Below are 22,041 nucleotides of genomic sequence, written 5' to 3'. Positions count from 1 at the left end.
ATATATATATATATATATATATATATATATATATATATATATATATATATATATATATATATATATATATATATGTGTGTGTGTGTGTGTGTGTGTGTGTGTGTGTGTGTGTTAGAAGAAGACTTGGAACTCTCACTCTAGTTATTGATTTTGCATGCATGAATAGGGTTGGGGGCAAGGAGGGTGATTGGGGTTTGGGGTGGGATTTCCGTCATCCAGATATCCATCTAGAAGAGTATTTTTGTCATCCAGATGTGATTCTACCTTACTCGGTTATTGGATGTTAGGGCAGGGCTTGCATCTAGAGAACCCTCGTTATTAGGTGAGCAGCTTCTTTTCCTTTTTATATTTGCAGTGCGAATTCTTGTTTAGGGGATCTTAACTTTCTTTTAGGGTAGGGCTCCAAATCCAGAGAGCACTCGTGGCGCCTGCTTGGCTGTCAGAATAATTTATTTCTTAGCTACTGTTTTTGGATTTATGTGTTTTAATTGCAATTGTTTATTTGGTGTTGAGAGTTTTGTTTTTGTTATAATTTCCCTTTTTTCCTATGGCAGAGATAAATCCCAATATATTTGTACACACCAACTGGATGTTGGATGTTTTGTTGGTGAGAAAAGTTGGGTATTGGTCTAGGGCTATATTTTTTTACCTGGAAACTTTTCCTTTCTGACGTATATTTGGGGCAGATATCGAAGATGTGTTCTAACGTTTCAGGGACGGGACAGTGGAGGCAATTTATGTAGGCTTCTTCTATGCCTGGTAAAAACCTTCCAAATCCTGCTGGCTAGTAGAGTTTTTCCAGTTTTGAGTCTGGTTATGACTTTGGAGTCATAAGGTTTTACCAGTATAGAGCCAGTAATGCTTCTACCAACTTGTGTCTGCAATTGGTAGAGTTTTCTCCCTTTTCCACAGTCTAATTTTGTTTGTCCAGGATTTTCAGTTTCAAGTAGACTTTTCGTAACACATTTTCTCTGCTTGATTTGTTGTTCGTCTCCATGGTTCGTAGCAGCCTGAGGTAGTCGGTAATTCTCACCGCTTTAGTTGTCTGAGTTTCTTGAATCCATTTTATTGCTTTTTTAATTGCCCAAACGTCGACTTTACAAATGGAGCAGCGATCTGGTAGCCTTGTCACCAGCGTGTTGTCAACCCACCCCCCCCACCCCGGAATAATGACTGCAGCTGCTGTACGCAATTGTTCAAGTGATTTTGATCCATTGGTGTATATTTGCATGAAAGCCTCATACCTACTTGCAATATCAGTTAAGATTTTGGCCCTAATTTCAAGTGGGTTTATTTGTTTGTCCCCATAGTTTATTGCTTCGACATTGATTTTGGGGGTCTAACAGATCCATGGTGCGGTGTCAGTGTATTATATTATTTCCACTTTGGTATTTGTGAGGTCCAGTTCTCTTTTTAGGTCATTAATTTGTGTCCCTCTCGGTAGGTTTGCTACGAGTTTATGTCATAAAGGTTTGTTACCACTTGTTGATGATAATGATAGTGGGATGCGATTTTGGGTGGATTGACGGGTCTCATATTGCAGGAGTAAATCTTAACTTCTAAGGAATCTAAGGTGAAGAGGGGGTTCCCCGGTTAAAACTCGGAGTTCGTCTCCAGAGGTGCTACCGAGAGCGCCGGTGCAACTGACAATAACATGTTATTGAATTTGATCGAGCTTTCTAGGGATATTAGGGTGGATCGAGGCACACGCCTGGCATCCGTAATCGACTTTCAATCGAATGAGTGTCCTATATAATGTAAGGAGTGCGATCAGATCTGCCCCCCATTCGGTTCCTTTGGAGGTTTAAATCTTGTCCGCATCTCCTTACTAGCTCTGTTATGTGTTTGCTCCATGTAAGGTGCACGTCAAATAGCATTCATTGGAATCGAGCTACTTTTTCAAATTTTATTTCCGTTCCATTTAGTTCCCCGAACCCCCGAACACAACGGTATTTATAGTAATAAGGCGCACGCCATTGCAAACCGAACAACCGCAGAGAGCTAGTCGGTGCCGAAGACGCATGCTGAGACACAAACCAGAAGGCAGCTAACATAGCTCTTTGGAATATATATATATATATATATATATATATATATATATATATATATATATATATATATATATATATATATATATATATATATATATATATATATATATATATATATATATATATATATATATATATATATATATATATATATATATATATATATATATATATATATATATATATATATATATATATATATATATATATATATATATATATATATATATATATATATATATATATATATCAAACAAGACGTTAAATGCGATCTCTGGATTCTACAGAAGAATACTGGATCATACTGATATTTTATTATTTTAATTCGTTCTCTACAGAGATTCGAGCTCGGGTGGGTGGTAAACAGCACCCATCGTCTTGCTGTAAACACCGACTCCAACATCATCTCTGTAGTGATGCGTTCATTGCCAATGCTTACATTCAAGGCGATGGGTGCCGTTTACCCATTTACTGTTAGTATTATCAAGTATTCTCCCGTAGAACCCAGTGGTAGCACTTTACAATCATTACGTTATCAAGTGACAAATTCCAAATTCATTATTAATTTTCTAGCAGTTTTTCCTCTGTAGCTGACATTGATATTTCCGATGATATAAAATGCCATGAAACTTCTGTTACTTCAAACCTAACTACAACCCTTCAGGCTTATTATGTCAGGAAGTTGATGTTCCATTTCTTAATGAGATAATTATTTTTTAAAGAACTTAATGAATCCCTCCCAAAAAAAGTACAATGCAGGGTTTTTCCCCCCATGGTATGTACATTTGTTTCATTTCACAAGTGATAATATTCAGATTTTCAAAAAAGGTTTGGTCTGCGTGACTCTGTGTTGATCAGTGTAAACAAATATTGTAGTTGTCACATCAATGAGAGATGCATTCTCTCAAGATCTCTGAGTTTATGACACTGCACGAAAATTGGGTAGTGTCAAAATAGGGTGAGGGATGATATACTTCGACTTCTCTACAAATTAGCACCGTTACCAAGTATCTGGTCACCACATTTACAATGAATTCTGTCCAGTATGCATCCTCATGTGTTTGGTCATATTACTGCTTTGGCTAAACCCTACATTACACACTTCACTATTTTATGGCCTTTCTCCAGTATGAATTCTCATGTGTTTTGTTAGATTTCCAGTATGGCTAAAGGGGTCCTACTAAATGCTGCTAAGCCCGACAAAGCCAGACAAAGCCCGACAAAGCTTGACAAAGCCTAACAAAGCCCGACAAAGCCAGACAAATGCCTGACAAAGCCTCACAAAGCCTCACAAAGCCTCACAAAGCCATGTGAAGTCAAATAAAAAATGCGTATTTATATTCTTAATTATAATGATGAATAAATTAACAAAGCCGAAAGACTAGTTTTCTACATATTTATGCAAAATTTTATGACCGAAAATAGGAAGACAGAGTACAAGTTCGAAATTGAATAATGGCAAAGTAATAACAAAGTATGACAAAATCTTACGTAAACTGTTTATTACTGAATCCATTGTTCACTGAACTTATCGAAAGAAAGTGCAATTTATTCAGTATTTACTAATCACACAAAGCCAGACAGAGTCATACAAAGCCTAACAAATCCTCACAAAGCCTTACAAAGCCTGACAGTCATAAAAGTCCTTTTAGACAAGTGTATTTATATTGTAAATTATATTGACGAATAAATTAACCAAACTGAAGGATTAGTTTTCGACATAATTATGCCAAATTAGATAACCAATAAAATTTGGTGGCAAAGTTCGAATTCGAATAATAAGACAATCGTATGTAAAATGTTATTGTAAGTTTAAAAGCGTTTCTATCCTTGTATTGAGTTAAATATATAATAAAAAACAATGATCATAGACAAAGCAAACATTTTATAGTTCTGTTATATTTATTGATATAAATTGTGTATCAACACTATATATTAACAAATATTTAATGAATGTTACAATATTGTACAAACGATACTAAAAAAATGTTTGAGAAAACGCAAGATTTAATATTTAACGTAATTCACAATAGTTATATATGCATTTGCGCGTCTTTGCTGTGTTTAGTAGGACCCTCACCCTATAAATAATCGCAGCTCGCTGCATTCCTTCACCTGTTATCGTCACCAAGATGTGGACCGACGTGGAATCCTCTACTCTTGTCTCTTCAATGCTATTTAGAACGGACTTACCCATGTACGTACGATCTACGTGGACTATTGTCAAGAGGACGGATACCTGTGTATGGAAAAGAAGAATATACGTAGAAAGACAAGGTTGTTTAAAGAGGGTTTTGATTTACGGCCCAGAGGTAAGACAGAGTTTAAGGACAAGAAGGAGCCCTAAGCGGTGCCTTCTGTGTTAACAGTATGGTATGTTAACATAAAACCCAAAGGCCCTTTTCAGGGCCACTCCAATGTCTCGAAAAGACACTACCTTTCATGCCTGCATTTCTTTTTTCTTTAAATGTCTGTTGTCTATTGTCTGTGTTCTATAAATCTCCCATGTTCCATAACACTATACAGACCCACCATGTTAAATTTCCCATGTTAAATTTCTCTTGAGCCTATACAGTACCACAATCTATACCCCATGTTAAATTCCCCCTTGAGGCTATACAGTCCCATCCCACCATGTTAAATTCCTTTTGAGGCTATAAGGCATCCAAAATTTCCCCATGTTAATTTCCCATTCAGGCTATAAGGCATATACCCCTTTTTAAGAGTAAAGTCCCCTTGAGGCTATATCGTCCCACTATACTCCTACCGTATTTAGCCTGTTCATTGCACTTTCATAGTTGTACACTCCACCGTCGTCTGTACGACTGCATATACGACATTCATCAGGGTATTGTCCAGAAAAAGCTTTTAAATCATCAATTGTCAAACCATCACACTTTGCGTGCATCCAACACTTGAGGTCGCTGTCAGATCTTCACATAGGACTGTGGAGATAGATTTCAATCAGATTGCGAGGGACCGACCATTTTCATTGTCCGATGAGAGTTTTAAGTCTTTGAGGCAAGTAAGGCACAAACTACAGAAGTGTAATGTGACATAATGTTTAGTAAGAGTATTTAATGGGCATAGCGCAGAAACGAACAGCTAACGACGAAGACGTCATAGGTTTATAAGCTGACATGTCCTCTTTGCGATAATTTCTTGAGGACAAAGGTGACGAGTCAACTAAGGACCCTTCAGCTATAATGCACGGGATATATACATGATACGAGACAATTTCGGCATCCAAGCCACCATCAGAGCACTTTTCAGTATTAGCGACTGCTATCAGCCTAACCACTTCTATATAGATAGATAGATAGATACATAGTTTAAAGACGAGTTAGAATCTTCCAGCAATTTTCCAATATATATATATATATTGCAGAAAAGTGAAAGAAAGAGCTAAACAAACAACCAAACGACCCCTCTTACTCGGCAGATACACGAACCGGTTGTGTGGATAAAACATGGCGACTTCTTCACGTTCGAGGAAAACTCTATAGCCAAGGGATTTCTTTGGCCACCTATATTTGCTCAACGGATCGCATCGTCTTAAGTCATTTTTGTATGCGCCCATTACAAATGATTCATTTGGCCCAATGGAGGCCAACATTTTGATAACTGGACCAATCCCTCACCATCTTGGCATAAGCGAGATACCATCTGCTGAATTAGGGAAACCTAGTCTGGCTCACGGCGGGTATACCTCTGCAAGTACAACTCCAGATGTCAGAGCCTGTACGTTTACAAGTACATAAGGCTGGAAATCACACCTACTACAATCCTTTCGGGAAGCCAGTGGTACACAGTCTCCACAGGAAATGCACCTTCTTATCAATATCCTGGATATGAAGGCCATTTTGAAATCCTTTTATGGCATGAATATTTAAATGGAAAAGGACTCCTCATTCTAGCCGACAAATCTACGGAGATGATTTATCTCAAACGGCTTGGCGGAACCAAGTGCCCAGACGGTTGCGTCCAAGCGTGGAACGTTTTAAGTGGTGTCGTGAACAAAAATCCACGTACAAATTGGTTATAGTCCTGGACGGTTAAACACACTAGCCGAATTTATTGTCCCGAAACAATCAACTAATGCACGGATGCAATGGTCTCTCGATCCGTCGGTTTTCACTTAGAGATCTGCCGATCAGATCGACCGTTGGTGGACCTGTTTGTGACAAGGTGGAATACGGATGTAAAAGAATGGGCAGTCAACGCTCTATCTATATGATTGGAACTGCTTGTACGCGTACGTCTACTCTCCAACACATCTGATTACAAACGTGATACAGAAAGCAAGATACCCATATTGTCTCCTCATCCTCATTGCTTCACTCAGTTATGTATCAACAAACTGATCAATCTCGCAATGGAAACTATACAGCAAACTGGGATTTTTCCCTCATCTACTCAACAATCACGACATCAGTTGTTTCATCCATACAGAAATCTACCGATCATGCACATCTTGATCATATTAAACAAGCTTTCATAGATAAATAGTTCTCCCAACCAGTCGTGGAGAGAATCGCTCAAGCAAGAAGACATTCCACTCTGAGAGCATACGAAGGCAAATGGCAAACTTTCACACATAGCTAATTTTCTGATCTGGAAATTGGAAGAGATAAAGTTAAACCCGAATAAGATAAATCGTTACCGTTCCACGATTGCTGACACCTTTCATCATCAAGGTAGAGAGGATATCGGACAAAAGAAAAACTTCTCAGACCTTTTCTTCACTTTTAAGCGTATACAGCCGAAACTTTGGCTCTTTGCCCAAAGTGGGACCTATCTTGGGCACTAATCTAGCTGAACAAGATACCGTCTGAACAACTTTCAAGAGCATCTCTGACTTACCTTTCATACAAGACCTGCTTGCTCATGGCATTAGCGACGGCTGGCTGAATCAGCGAAATACAAACCCTACCAGCAGACACGAATTACATATAGTTCCGACAAGACGGATAAGTTTCACTCATGATGACATTCTCTTTCATCGTCAAGAACAAGCTTCCAGACTTTTATTATAAAATCACTGTCTAGTCTGGACACTTCAGATCAAGGCCTCCTGCAAGACCAAATTTGGGCTTTGACTTGGTATCTTAAAAGAACAGCGGTGCGTGGAGGGAGATCACGCCTATTTTTACCTCTAAAGAGAAAACATGAAGAAATATAAGCACAGGCTATTTCGTCCTGGATTAAGTGGGTTGTACGCTCTGCATATCGAGAAATAACCTCAGTTCAAATGACCTTATTACGCATTTCGGCTCACGAGGATATGGCACTTATCACCAGCATATCATTTGACCGAAACTGTTTACTAGCCAACATTATTCAGATCGGAATCCTGATACCCTAGCTTTTCTTTCTCGAGATCTGCCATCACAAGGGACTCAGTTCAGTCTGGTGGGACATATATCGGCGGCTCAACAGCTCACCTTTTCAGGTCGATAGACAGCTTCACGACATCCGCTGGATTTGCGGAGGGGAGTGGAGGAAATGTTTGCTATTTGAAACCGCTCCCTGACAGATGGAGTCCCTACCATTTGGGTTACCACGAATCTGTCTCGTATACTTTAGGGGACTGGAGATTGTATCTCTGGGGTAAGATGTGTCTGCCTCCACGTTTTACCTATTCTCCTTTTGGGTAATGTATTTAAAGAAGAAACCGATATTTATTGGTATATTTGTTTTCATTATGATGCATGCAATTTCGTGATATCAACTATTAGAGGTTAAAATTTTTATTGAATATAGATATGCATGGGCAAACATATTATTTGGATGAAAACTGCATATACAAATTTCAGAATTTATTGTCTGTTTTGAAATTGTATAACATTAAAGATTACTTAATCATTGATCATGAAACCAATTATATTTTATTTATATGTCATTTGAATCTAAATTAGTTTATACTATATCATTAACAATATATTTCAGGAAAGGATAAAGTTGAAGACAATTAATAAGTTCTTCTAAAGTTATAAGCTGCTTCTTTCTCACAACCATGAGTTTACTTCCTTTACTATCTTGTCCGCACCCTTGAAGGGGGTGGTATCTTGAACTCTAAACATCATCTTTTGATATTGTGTACAGACACGCTGTGTCATCACACTTAGTGAGATTGGTGTGTGATTTTGGGCTATAGAATCCTCCGGCATAGTGTGTGTAGTCTATTATTAAGATTTAATGCCTGATACTTTCATAAAATTTAATTTTGTCTAAATACTGAATTTGACACAAATCATCAAAATTCCTGCCAACCGGAATCATCACTACAGATGTCCACCCAGCTCTCCTGCTGTTGGCTGCCTTGTTGTTAACTTAGGAAAGGCACCAGAACTCCCGTATATTCTGCATACTATAGCTAATACCGAATTAAATATACCATGAAAGCAACCTCCCACCATTTTATAATATTTCTTGCTCTGTCAATACGGATTAAAATATAGTAAAAGTTTGTGAGATGAGAAAAACATTCTTAAAACAGATTGATCAGATGCTATAATTGATTTGTCACTTTGCACTCATTAATTAATATTTATCAAATTGAGTAATATAGGTTACAATGCCAGGTAATTTTGAAATCAATGAATACACTAATTGTTGTATTTGCAATAAAGTTTGTACTGAATACGGTCAGGACAAAAATATGCAATAATATTGATTTTGACCTTTCATTACCTCAAATATGCTTGTTAGAATTTGGAGCAATATATGACTGTGCATGCCTTACATAAACGTTATAAAGCTTAAGAGACAGAATCGCTTCCATCCTATTATTAAACACACATACAATACTACACTGGTCTTATTGTATAATGTTAATCTTGGGGACTAAGAGAGATTAATGGCAACATGCTGTAGCCCTCTAAACGAACGCAAACAACTAGATTCTTGAATAGTATCATGAATAAGTTATTTGAAGTTAACACATAGAAAACAAAATGTACAGGAAATGTGGATTGAATTTGATTGATTGATTTAGACTCATGGTATTTGGTCTGCACTGTAGTTCTGATGAGAGTTTGTTACCTTTTAGCACAATAGACATAACCTAGTCAATAATGAGGTGGTTTAAAATGAAGTGAAGTGGCTTAAGATGTAGTTAATGAAACTTCAAGCAAAAAATCCAATATGAAAATGTTAACCCCTGCTATGATCAAAACATTAGATCTCATTGATGTTACGAAAGAATGGCTCCTTAGGCCATGACAATGGTTATGCTTTGCGCATTTAGCACCATTTTTAGGGACATGACAGGCTGTATCAACTCTCCAATATTTCTTTTCAAAAATGATTACAACAGTAGTTGCGCAAGGTTGAAAAGTTGAAGTAACTTAGAAAACAACTTCGAGTTGCTTATTGATATGCACAAAAGAAGCAATATTTTCTTTCTAACTAACGACGGCGGGTGTGTGTGTCCGGAACATCAAATATAAGTTGGATACCTTGTTATATCCCTTGTTCGAAAGTGATATAGGAAAGGTCCTCAACTCATTAACAAAAAATGCACTGAATACAGATAACCTGCCAAATATGACTTATTTGCAATGCTTTGAATTTAAACATTAGTTTACAGAAACTACGAAGTATTTTTTCAATGAATAGCAAAATTATACAGAAAGTGTTAACGATTTTTGCACTAGCAATTGTCGTATTTTTATCGAATTTTGGAGTACTCTTAATGATAATGGATCTAAAGTAGCTAACGTTCAACAATATATTCACTCAGAAATCACGATAAATGTAAACGCAGATTTTCATAAAATGTATCAATATTTGGTGTCAGATGCACAGGTAAAGATTCAAAATATTCAGGAAGTATTACGTATGTTGCTTGCATGCCTAATTGTATTTGAGCGAGATTTACAGTATGACAAAAATAAAAGACTACATTTGCATATAATCTAAATGCAAACACAATTATTTGCTACATCATTATGCGCAGTGTACCGTTTCCGTTCAACATGACTTACATCAGAAGCCGTTATGCAAGGATGAGTTGTGAAAGTTATCTATCCTGAAATAAAGTGGACCCGTACTTATAGTTACTGGTGTATCGATATATCTATCAAGGAACCAATACTTTGTATATGGTAGGTGAATGTGGCACTGTCTAAAATTAAAAAAGAACCAAGAAATCGAACTCTCCCAAGAGTGTTAGTAGTAGACATTTTGAAATACAGGTTTAGGCGATTGTGAAAGAAAACAAACTGGTAATGAAAGATTGTAGAGACGGTAATTTGCTTGGTAACTAAGAAAGTGAAATCTTTCCATTTTTAGTTTAAAATGTGTTAATTAAACAGGCTTTAAAATTCCTTTATCAGCGTTCTTCTGACTATTATCAGTCGTATATGATTAGAGGGTTGTTTTCAATACGCATAACTCTCTAACTTAACTGCCATTCAGCTCATCGTTGAAAAATATGTAACTTATTCATTTGTGGTAAACAAACTATGTCATCCTTTGCAGAGTTACTGTTGTCGTAAAATCCATGTTGTCTTTCACATTGGTGGAAAAATCGTCTGTCCCAACATCAACTTATAAAGAAATCGTATCAGTTATTCTATCACAGTGTCTGATATTTAACATGCTGTACTAGAATTGGTGCAATAATAATTTGGAGAACAATAACGCTGTAAATCGATGGTAAATTTGTTGTTACTAATTTTACTTTCTTTGTGTTGCAGACTGATTAATAATATTGGTAGTCTATAATTGTTTTTCTCGTGAATCCTTCATTTTTCGGTTTGAAAAGTGTCTTTTCATCAACACATATTTTTTACCACTGCTCCATCTTAATATTTTCCCTTTGTTTAACAACCGCACTGTCATTCGTCCATTTGGAAAAAAATCTTTCTCCAAATCATATGTTGCTTTTGCCTAAAACAATAATTCAGCTAAACGCAAGCATTACACTTCTTTTGTAATGACATATTTCTCTTAATGGTTAAATGACATGGCAATTTGTTGCTATTGATTTTGCATCATTAACCAACTTCTGTAACTCCTAGAATTCATTCATGTCCAATGTGAGTTAATTTCAGTGGTAATTTTTGAAATAGTCATTCTTATTCAATGGGGATTCTTGAAATAGTCATGCTTATTCATTGGTGATTCTTGAAATAGTCATGCTTATTCAATGGGAATTCTTGAAATAGTCATGCTTATTCAATGGGGATTCTTGAAATAGTCATGCTTATTCAATGGGGATTCTTGAAATAGTCATGCTTATTCAATGGGGATTCTTGAAATAGTCATGCTTATTCAGTGGAGATTCAAGATCCACATTTAAAATCCAATCGGTATCGATCTTTTGTGTGTGTGACTTGTCTCCTCCGCATAGATCTTGTTCGCAATATATTACATAGTAAATTACCGTGACCTAAAATATCCATACTCACCATCGTGATTTATCCGAACATATTTGTCCAGGTAGCATTCGTCATTTCCTTTTGCGTATCCACATCTTCAAGGAGTGGTAAGATGTCATTATCTGTTACAACTTTAATGTACATACCTGATCTGTTTCAACTTGCATCATTATGTGATAAGCCTGGATCACGATAATAATGAGCAGCACCTAATTTTAATATTTCATGCAGAGATGCCTAAATTCGTCAAAAGTGTGTTACCATTCTTAGATAATAGTTAATGGATCCAAAATAACGGAAAGACTTAAAAGTTCCGTATCGTCCTTAATATATTGGTATAAAGGGTGAAATAAGTTTCAAAAAAAGTTCTTCAATGGAATATTTAAAAAAAACTTCAATGATGTATTTCCAATGATGATAATTTGAACATATATATATATATATATATATATATATATATATATATATATATATATATATATATATATATATATATATATATATATATATAGTCTTAAGACGAGTTTGGATTTTCCAACTATTTTCCAAGTTCTACATCATCCAACACTTTTCCAGCAGACTTCCAACTTTGAACGGTTTCCCAGGAAAATTCCAGCTATACGGTATTTGAGGTCCTGGAAAGTTCGAATCGATAGCCTGAAAGCCGCTGCACAAACACGGAGGCAACAGTCTGTCAGAAGCCTAAAATATGTTGGTTATGTACAGCAGCACGTACCAGGTTTCAAGAGTCAATATAGCAAGAAATGAGTGTCTACTTTAAGATTAGTTACTTCTATTGTTCATTTATTATATATTTTGGATTTAATTTATCACATTAAGGATTTCGCAAGTTAAAGAATTTAAGATACTTATGACTAATGCTGTAATTTCAGTATTTAAACTAGAGCTTCACTTTCTCTTGTTATTCTAAAAAACAGGTTCTTCACTTCTAAGATAGCATCTAGGATCCATTTCCATTCGTTTGAGACATTTATATTTGTGCCATTTAGTTTCTTTTCTTTGGGAAGAATTTTTTGCAAATGCCAGTTGTATAAATGTAAAAGAGACCGCCATCGCGTCGGTATACATCGCAGTTATCAAACTTCGTTTGGATGATCTTTGGTGACGTTATATCACCACATATCTCCCCATTCATATTAATTGTGTGTGGTCGTTGAATTAATCCAATTTCTCTTCACATACCACACTTTTGTTAATATTAATTGTGAGTGGTCATTGAATGAGCTCATGTTCTTTTCACATATCACGCATTTACTTGTGAAGATTGGGTCATCATTAGATGAAAATAATTATCTCCTCATATTACACCTATTTAATTCTAAAATGCAAATGTGATCATTGAATGTATATTCTTTTCTTAAAATATAACAATTTCTTAGACAGAAAGTCTCGATCAAATGAGCTTATTTGCGTTCATCGGGAGAACATAATCTTTCTCCCGATACCACATCCAACATAAGCAGTCGGCAGTTAGGATGCTGTTTAACGGACACAACACTTTTTTGTTGGAAATAGTCACATGACAAGTTGCCTCCCCTTATCTATTGCAGTCTTATTAACTCCAGTTAATATTATCTACGAGAATTCTAAATGATAAAGTCGTGTCCTGCCGAAGGTTGTATATTATATGAATCAAGAGAATCTTCTCAATAGTAGACCCCCCTCCCCTTTCCACAGTCAGTGAGCAACAATAAACTAAGTAGGATTCAAATCACACATATACAGAAAGCTGGCAATATTTTCCCCTGCATATCAATGACGGCAAGCAACGATAAAAATCAACCGTACAAGAAAAATGCCAGAATGTCAGAAATGATGTTGGCATTTCCACCGCCATTACTTTTTCCCTGAATCTAAGTGATTACTGCATATTCAGTTTATTGCAGTATAACCTGTCTGAATCTTGCATCTTGAATAAATGTGAATAGTATGTATACAAAGGTAATTCTTTTAATCCAGTTTATTACATAGAGTGTCTTTAACGAATAAAGCGTCAGTAGTCTCTGCGGGTTGTTGTGTTATGAAATAGATTTTTCTCATAACCTTCTTCTCATTTCTTGCTATCAGAAGGAATTACTCATCAGTTAAGAAATGTCTTTACCCATGGAGAGAGAGAGAGAGAGAGAGAGAGAGAGAGAGAGAGAGAGCTGGAGAGAAGAAAGAGCTCCGGGATCTCTTGAAAGCGGGGTCACTTTTTACGGTGTAGATACGGCTACATCTTGGGGAAATTTCGTTGCGGGTGGTACGAGATGCTGTAACGACACAAGCCTCTTTGAGATTCCGAGGAATGAACTTATTTTATTGAAATACTCCCCATAAAAGAGATACATATAAAACTACGACAGAAAGAATCTAAAATTCAATATTTCAGACTAATACCGCAATCATTTAATTTATAAATATATTTTACTGAACTTAATCTAAAATGGCAACATATTAATCTCTATTAGTTAAAAAGTATTTTATTTCTAAATTAACTATTACTGAGTATGAGGTTGGTAGAGAACGTTGTTAATTTTACTATAGTCAATAATATAATTACAAGTAAATATAAGTTCTTCAAACATTTAAACTTTCCAATACATTATAAGTAGTGAAGGGGGGCACCCTACGGACAATGGGAATTAGCATTACAGGGACCCCTGGGTCACTCTACGGACAATGGAAATTTAACATGGAGAAAAATCGTGGGTCACTCTACGGACAAGGGGAATTAACATGGAGAAAATCGTGGGTCACTCTACGGACAAGGGGAATTTAACATGGCAATAAATCGTGGGTCACTCTACGGACAAGGGGAATTTAACATGGGATTTTTTTCTTTAAAAAAATAAAAAAGGGGTAGGCAATTCAAAGACTATCTCTTTTCGAGAAATATGGCTGGCCCTGAAAAGGGCCTTTGGGTTTTATGTTAATGTATTCATTAACATAAATGGCACCGCATTGGTCTTCTTCTTGTTCTTAGGCTACGTCTCACTGTTGGTCCGTACATCAGCACTCTTTTTAGGCATCCTTGTCTTTCAACGTAGATCCTACGTATCCACAGGCTGGTGTTGGTCCTGTGGACAACGGTCCACTTCGATCGGACATACATGAGCAAGTCTGTCCGAAACATCATGGAAGACACAAGGGTGGATGACTCAACTGTAGTCCACATCTTGAAGCGACGAGAACAGGTGAATCAATGCAGTCAACGGCGCTTATTTATAGGCGGAGGAAGGATTGAAACGGATTGAGTTCATTTACCAATCCGAACACGCGTTACAGAATTCAGTCAGCTCGCATCCAATCCGAAGAGAGCAGTCTGTGACGTCACGTAGTCTATTTAGATTCGCTAGCGCTTGTGTGCAGTCAATCTATGCGACAGTGATTCAACATGACGGAAACTCAGAAAACGATCCATTGGGGTGCACCAGCAGGGGAGACTGCCCAAGGGAACTCGGACTTACTTTCAGAAGAGGTGAATTGGGATTTTGTGGATTTTCTCTCCTCGCAAGAATTTGTTCCGGAACCTTCGTTACCTTCTTCATTACCGCAAGTGGAAAATTTTAGACAGAGACAGAAAGAAGAATTGGAGAAATTTATACAACGACAAAAGGAAGCGGAACAGGCTTTTCTCCTACAGCAACAGCAACAAGAAGAAGAGGTAAGAAAAAAACAACAGCAGCAACAGCAAGAAGAAGTAGCAGCAAAGAAACAAGAGGGTGAAAATCAAACGGTTACGGTACTGTTGGACATTTTAGCGGAGTTAAGAAGTCTGAAACAAATGTATCAGACTTCTTTATCACGACCGAAGAGAATACGACCTTCCCGAGCTAAACACGTCAACCCTGTGACTAAGCCTACCGTACCACCCTTAGTGATTTCAACCCAATCATCATCAACATTACGCAGTCCAGAAGTAGGCCTTGGCCGTGGCAAAGGCTTAAGGCAGTTAAAATTGATTGCTTAAACTCACCCCTACACCATGAAGAAAAAAGGCCCTTTTCAGGGCCACCCACATTTCTCGAAAAGAAATACAATTTCAATTTGCCAATAACTCAAAAAAACTCACCCATGTTACCCTTTTAGTACGTGTCTGTGTATGAGTGCGTGAGTGTAGCTTCTTATTTTAAAATCACAACTCAAAGACACTTACCTTATATCATTCATTTATTCTTTTCTCCATTTTTTACAATCCAATTCACAATTTATAACACAACACTTTAATGAAAAGTTCATTAATTTCTTCTTTTCTCCTTGTTTAGTCTCTCTGTTTTTTGAATTTCTTCACCGTCACACTCTTTTCCTCTTCTTCTTCCTCCTCGCTTTCTTCCCTTCTTCTTTTTTTCTCCTGTTTCTTCACCTGTCTTCTTTCTTCCTCAGAAGAATCCCTCTCTTCCTCTGAAGAATTCCTCTTTTCTTCTGACTCCTCTTGTTTCTTTTTTGGGCAATCTGGAGACCAATGTCCTTTTTCTTGACAATAATAACAGGTATCTTGACTTTTGTCTTTTTTATCCCCTGTTTTTTTTCTTTTTTGACGGTCTGGACACTCTGAAGACCAATGCCCTTTCTTCTGACAGATATAGCAAGTATCTTGACTTTTATCTCTAAAGGAAGGAGAGTAGTCCGTAGGCTGGTCTGAAGAGAATTTTCTAATGACCCCTCGCAAAGCTCTGACGAAACGTTCCATCTGGTCAGTCTCTTCCATCGTTGTGCTTGGTTTGAGAGTGAAATGAATAGTGAAAGGACAAGACACACACCCTTTTATATACGCTGGTTTGCTATGACTATAAAGTAGTTTATGGTGTTTGAACTTGAGTCATTTGACTTTTTGCTTTCAAGATGAAACGATCCCATTCATTCGAGAAGAAAGAAGAAGAAAGTAAGAGGCAGAAACGTGATCTATCGCCTCGTACCAGGGCTGAAATCTTGGCACAAATTCATGCCAGTGATTTTGAAGAGGACATGAGTGAACCAGAATCAGAACCCTCTAAACCAATTTCACCACCCTTAGTCAACCCTGAAAAGTACTATTCCATTCGAGAGACGGAAAAGCGCTCCTCTAGAAAATTTAGAACCACGGCTTACAAATACACGGTGAAGTTTAAAGATTTCAAGGCTGAAGTGCCGTTAGAGAAAGCAGAAGGGTTCATCACCGAGGTGTGGGATTCTTTGCTCACTTCACTCAAGCAGCAATGTCAACCCAAAGAAGACGATCGCTTGAGACTTTCCATACAACACGACGGTTTGAAATCCCCTGTTTGGATCGAGTTTAGCACCCCTGCAGAATTGACTGCTTCCAAAGTCATGGACAAGATTCAACACGTACAACAATCTAACGATCAGTTTGACATCACCGATGGTAAAGCCACACTGGACATGACCCACGTCTCTCCTCCTCAAGGGACAGGACGCAAAAAGATGTTATTGGTGGACGACCTTCGCAACACCAAAACGAGTCTCGTCCGAATTAACAACCCTCATGACCAGATGTGTTTAGCCCGTGCCATCGTGGTGGGACGAACCTATGCCAACAAGAACGACACGGTAGAATGGAAAAGAACCTGGGACACTATTCAACGTTCCGACCGAGCCAAACAACGAAACGAAGCAGAACTCCTGTTACAACAAGCCGGACTGCCCAAAGACACACCCTGTGGCATTCCTGAGATGCAAAAATTGCAAGATGCCCTAGCTCCACGCTACACCTTGAAAGTGCACCCTCAAGAAGTGCGCGGACCTCTGTTGTTTCGAGGCCAAGACTTTAAGGACGGAAAATACATTCACCTTTATCATCACGATGACCATTTCGATACCATTACCAGTATCACTGGATTCCTGAGATATGTTTATTATTGTGAGAAATGTGACCATGGTTATAATAATCGAGAGCAACACAAACATTGTGGATGGAAATGCTCAGGATGTTTGGCCTCTCCACCCTGTCTGAGCGAAGAACCAGTGCCTTGTTCCACTTGTCTGCGCACGTTTGTCAGCCCTAAATGTTACCAACAACATTTGAAGACGCAAGGTTCACAGCAGAAATGTGCTTGTCAACTGCTGAGATTGTGCTCTACGTGTGAACAAGTCATACGTACCAATAATACCAAGGCACACGTATGTTCAGGAAAGAAAAAATGTCACATTTGTCACCACATCGTGGACTTGGAACACCAATGTTACGTGCAAAAATACCAACCCCCACCAGAGAAAGAGGACGGTCACAAGAAGAAAGGCAATTTCATCTTTTTCGATTTCGAATGCATGCAAGAGACTGGCATTCACATTCCTAATTTCTGCGTGGCTCATCGAGCGTGCGAGAAGTGTATTCAAGAACCTATCTTCAGTCATTGCCCTCACTGCAGCAAGATTCCTGGAGGGCGTGAAAAAATCTTTCGGGGACCAAACACGTTAGCCGATTTTGCCCAATGGGTCTTAGACCCCGTCGACAAGACGTGGAGCCAAGAGGACATCGAACGTTACGGAGATTGTCATCGTCATGCCACGGTGATGGCTCACAATTTCTCCGGATACGATGGACAGTTTCTTTTGAGGTACTATACGGAACAAGGCACCGAACGTCCTAAAGTGACTTTGAACGGGGCCAAAATCATTTTCATGCAAGTGGGACAAGTACAGTTTAAAGATTCGATGAGCTATTTGGCCATGCCTTTGAGTCGAATGCCTAAAACGTTTGGAATGACAGAAATGGCTAAAGGGTACTTTCCACACTTTTTCAATACGGAAGCCAATCAACATGCCGTTCTACCCCATTTACCTGAGGCTCACTATTACGACCCCGACAACATGCGTACCGAACAACGAGAAGCTTTCTACGCTTGGTACCAGGCTCACGCCTCGGACCCCTTCGACTTTCAGGAAGAAATGTTAAAGTATTGTCGTTCCGACGTGGACATTTTACGACGTTGCTGTGGAAAATTTCGAGAACTGTTCATGGAACACGGAGGGGTCGATCCTTTGAAAGAAGCTTGCACCATTGCCAAAGCGTGTTCCTTAGTGTATCGACAACGATTCATGCCTGAAAAGACCGTGGCTGTCATCAGTCCTCAAACGACCCACTTTGTCAAACGTCAATACTCGGTCAAAGCCCTACGTTGGTTACATTACTTGTGCGACAAGGAAGACAAGTGGATTCAGCATGCCCGCAACGGAGGGGGTGAAAAGACCATCGGAACGTATTCGGTCGATGGCTGGGACTTAGAAAACCCCAAGATCGTGTACGAGTTTAACGGTTGCTTATTTCACGGATGTCCCGTCTGTTACCCTGACCGTGGCACTAAAAATCAGTTTTTGCAACGAACCATGGAAGACTTGTACCAGGACACTTGTCAGCGACGCCTAAAGTTAGAACAGCAAGGATACCAAGTGGTGGAAATGTGGGAACACGAGTACGATCACCGTATGAAAACCGATCCCAAGTTTAAACGTGCCGTGGAAAGTTACCAGTTCGTGGACCCGCTGAATCCGAGGGATAGTTTGTACGGAGGAAGGACCAATGCCACCTGTTTGCTGTACCAAGCCGACGAAGAGAAAGGAGAAGAAATCAAATACTTGGACGTGTGTTCGCTGTATCCCTACGTGTGCAAATATTGTCGCTTTCCCGTAGGGCACCCGCAATTGCTGACGGAACACATCGACCTGAAAAACATTCGACAATACGAAGGCTTGATCAAGTGCAAAGTTTTGCCTCCCACGAACCTATACCATCCCGTCTTACCTCACCATTGTCAAGGCAAACTGATGTTTCCCTTGTGCCGTACTTGTGCCGAAACGTGCAACCAAGACCAGCCTTGTCAGCACAGCCAGGAAGAACGGGCCTTGACGGGAACCTGGGTCAGCGTGGAATTGTTCAAAGCTCTGGACATGGGATACCAACTGTTAGAAGTGTACGAAATTTGCCACTTTCCCAAGACACAACAGTATCGCAAGGGTGACCCCACGCAGAAAGGCATTTTCGCTGACTACGTGGATGCCTTTTTGAAACTGAAGCAAGAAGCTAGCGGCTATCCTTCCTGGTGTCACACTCCCGAAGACCAAATAAAATTCAAAGAGAAATATTACGAACAAGAAGGTATCACTTTAGACCACATCGAGAAAAACGAAGGCAGGCGATCGTTTGCCAAAGTGATGTTAAATTGCTTGTGGGGTAAAATGGCACAACGACCGTGTTTACCCAAGACGGAATATTTGACAGAACCTTCCCGCTACTTCCAGATGATTCACGACAAAACCAAATACATGAAACACGTGGACGTCGTTCGAGAGAATTTGATCTTGGTCAATTACGAAGAAGATCTGGACTTTGTACAAGACGACCCTTTTGGAAATGTCATCATTGCGGCTTACGTGACAGCCCATGCTCGCTTAAAATTGTACGAAGCTTTAGAACTGTTAGAAGAACGCGTCCTGTACTTTGACACGGACAGTTGCATCTACATCCATCACCCGATTCAACATCACCCTAGCATCGAAGGAGACCGTTTAGGAGCCTGGACAGACGAGCATCCCGACGACAAGATTCTAAGTTTTGTCAGTGGCGGTCCCAAAAATTACGGCTACCAATACCGGGACAAACAAGGAGAAGTGCACACGACGTGCAAAGTGAAAGGACTGACTCTGAATTATCGTACCAGTCGAGTGGTCAACTTTGGGGTAATGAAAGAAGCCTTGCAATCGGGAGAGGATGGAAACTTTAAAGTGACCACCTATCAACCTAACAAGATTGTACGTTTACCCACTCACCACATCGTCAGTCGACCCTTGGAAAAAGTCTATCAAATTGTATACCAGAAGCGAGTTCGACTTCCCAATCATTTCACCTTACCGTATGGACACGTTGGTATAAAACATTGGTTGTAAGAGGATAGCCACCCACCAGAAAGATGACTTCGCCACAGCAAGAATCGAGTGAGAAACCCGATGAGAACTCCAAGTTCAAACCCTACCATTTTCCAGTCTTCTTACCTGACTATTGTGATTGTGCCCGTCGATTGGACACGTTTCAGAAATGGCCTACGGATAGGGAAGGATTACCTTCTTCGCATGTTTTAGCTAGAACAGGATTTGTCTACTTGGGACCTGAGTCAGGATTGGGATACGAGGTACAGTGTTTCGCTTGCGGACTGAAGTTACGAATGGATCTATGTATCTATAAAGATTCAGCTATTCTGGAGCATACTCGATGGTCTCCGAATTGCCCTTACCTTTCTATGGCCTTTCCATCCATCACACTACGGTACAATGTTGACGGTACCTTAGAGACGGTACCTTCCAGAACAGGACATAAAAAACGTAAAAAAGGAAAGATGTACAAGTTGGAGACTGCATTGAGACTAGTATAAAAAAGGGCTATGGTCAAGATCGATAGTTCATTGTGACTACCAAGACCGAGCGAACAAGATGAATACTTTGAAAAAGACATCGTTCCAGTTTGGGGATTGTAAAAAAGTTGTATCTTCCTCTAGTGTGACTAATACTGGATGGATAAGACCCATGCATTGCGACGGAAAATGTCCGGAAGGAAACTGCGATTGTCCATGTGGTTACCATTGTAATTGCGTAACGGAGTTTGCAGACGAGTGCGATTGTGAGCCTTGCGATGGGACCGATGCTGCACGTTGTGACCTGAGTGATGCCGTAAAGCATCATGGGAACTTTGTTTTCACTGCCCCTGTCATGGAAAGTGATGCTGTGCGTGTCAAACCTGAGGGATGCGAAAGCGATGCCGCTCGTCCTCTTAGACATTTTACCGGGTTTAAAGGGGAATGTTCACCTTCACGTCTACCCCCCTACGGATGTCATCCAGCCCTGAGCAAACTCCTGTTCATGTCACCCAACCCTTATCGAAACGAACCTGTGAAAGACGAATATTCGTTTCCTGTGCGTTTGTCGGAATACTGCGACTTTGAAAATCGTCTTCAATCGTTCAAAGGAAAATGGCCAAAGTATCTGGGAGGACCGACCCCCGAAGAATTAGCCAGAGCCGGATTTTTCTACTTGGGCGAAGGAGATAAAGTCAAGTGCTTCAGTTGCGGTGTGTCACTTCACCACTGGGAACCGCAAGATTCGGCCTACGTAGAACATGCTCGATGGTCACCGAATTGTCATTACTTACCCTTAGTGGGACCGAGACATTGAAGTAACTTTTTACCATAATCATCTGTTCATGGATACTTTACAAGAGAACATTCGTGCTTTGCCTGTGGAGTTGAGAGAACGCATTTATCGAGAACTGGTCAAAATACAAGTGAAACGTAAAGAACAATTGCATCCGATACGTCACCGGTGTTTGAACCACTGGTACCTTCAGGCTATACAAGGACTGATTCAATTGAAAGTGTTCCATTGGACAGACATTGATCAACGACCTCCTGGTTATAAAAAGGAATGGTTTGGTATGGACGATTCTATCTACTACATTGTAAACGTACTGCATCGAATTCCAGAGGAAGAGTTAACGAATTACAAACTTTTTGAACACAATGTCAACTTGGTGAAAGAGGAAACTTCTGAACGAATTGTAATGTGTAGATTAGTGACTCAACGATTTAAATTCGACACTGAAGTGAAACCATGTTTGT

At 39.1% G+C, this 22,041-nt stretch overlaps 1 pseudogene; it reads left to right on the top strand.

The window, feature by feature from the left end:
• Positions 1-5,653: 5,653 nt before the first annotated feature.
• LOC149800130 (toll-like receptor 4) overlaps positions 5,654-22,041 on the top strand; it is an 80,381-nt pseudogene continuing 63,993 nt past the window's right edge.

Source organism: Sinohyriopsis cumingii, chromosome 5 (genome assembly GCF_028554795.1).
Source record: "Sinohyriopsis cumingii isolate HCF-2022 chromosome 5, ASM2855479v2, whole genome shotgun sequence".
NCBI lineage: Eukaryota > Metazoa > Mollusca > Bivalvia > Unionida > Unionidae > Sinohyriopsis > Sinohyriopsis cumingii.
This window is presented reverse-complemented; position numbering and strand designations above follow the sequence as displayed.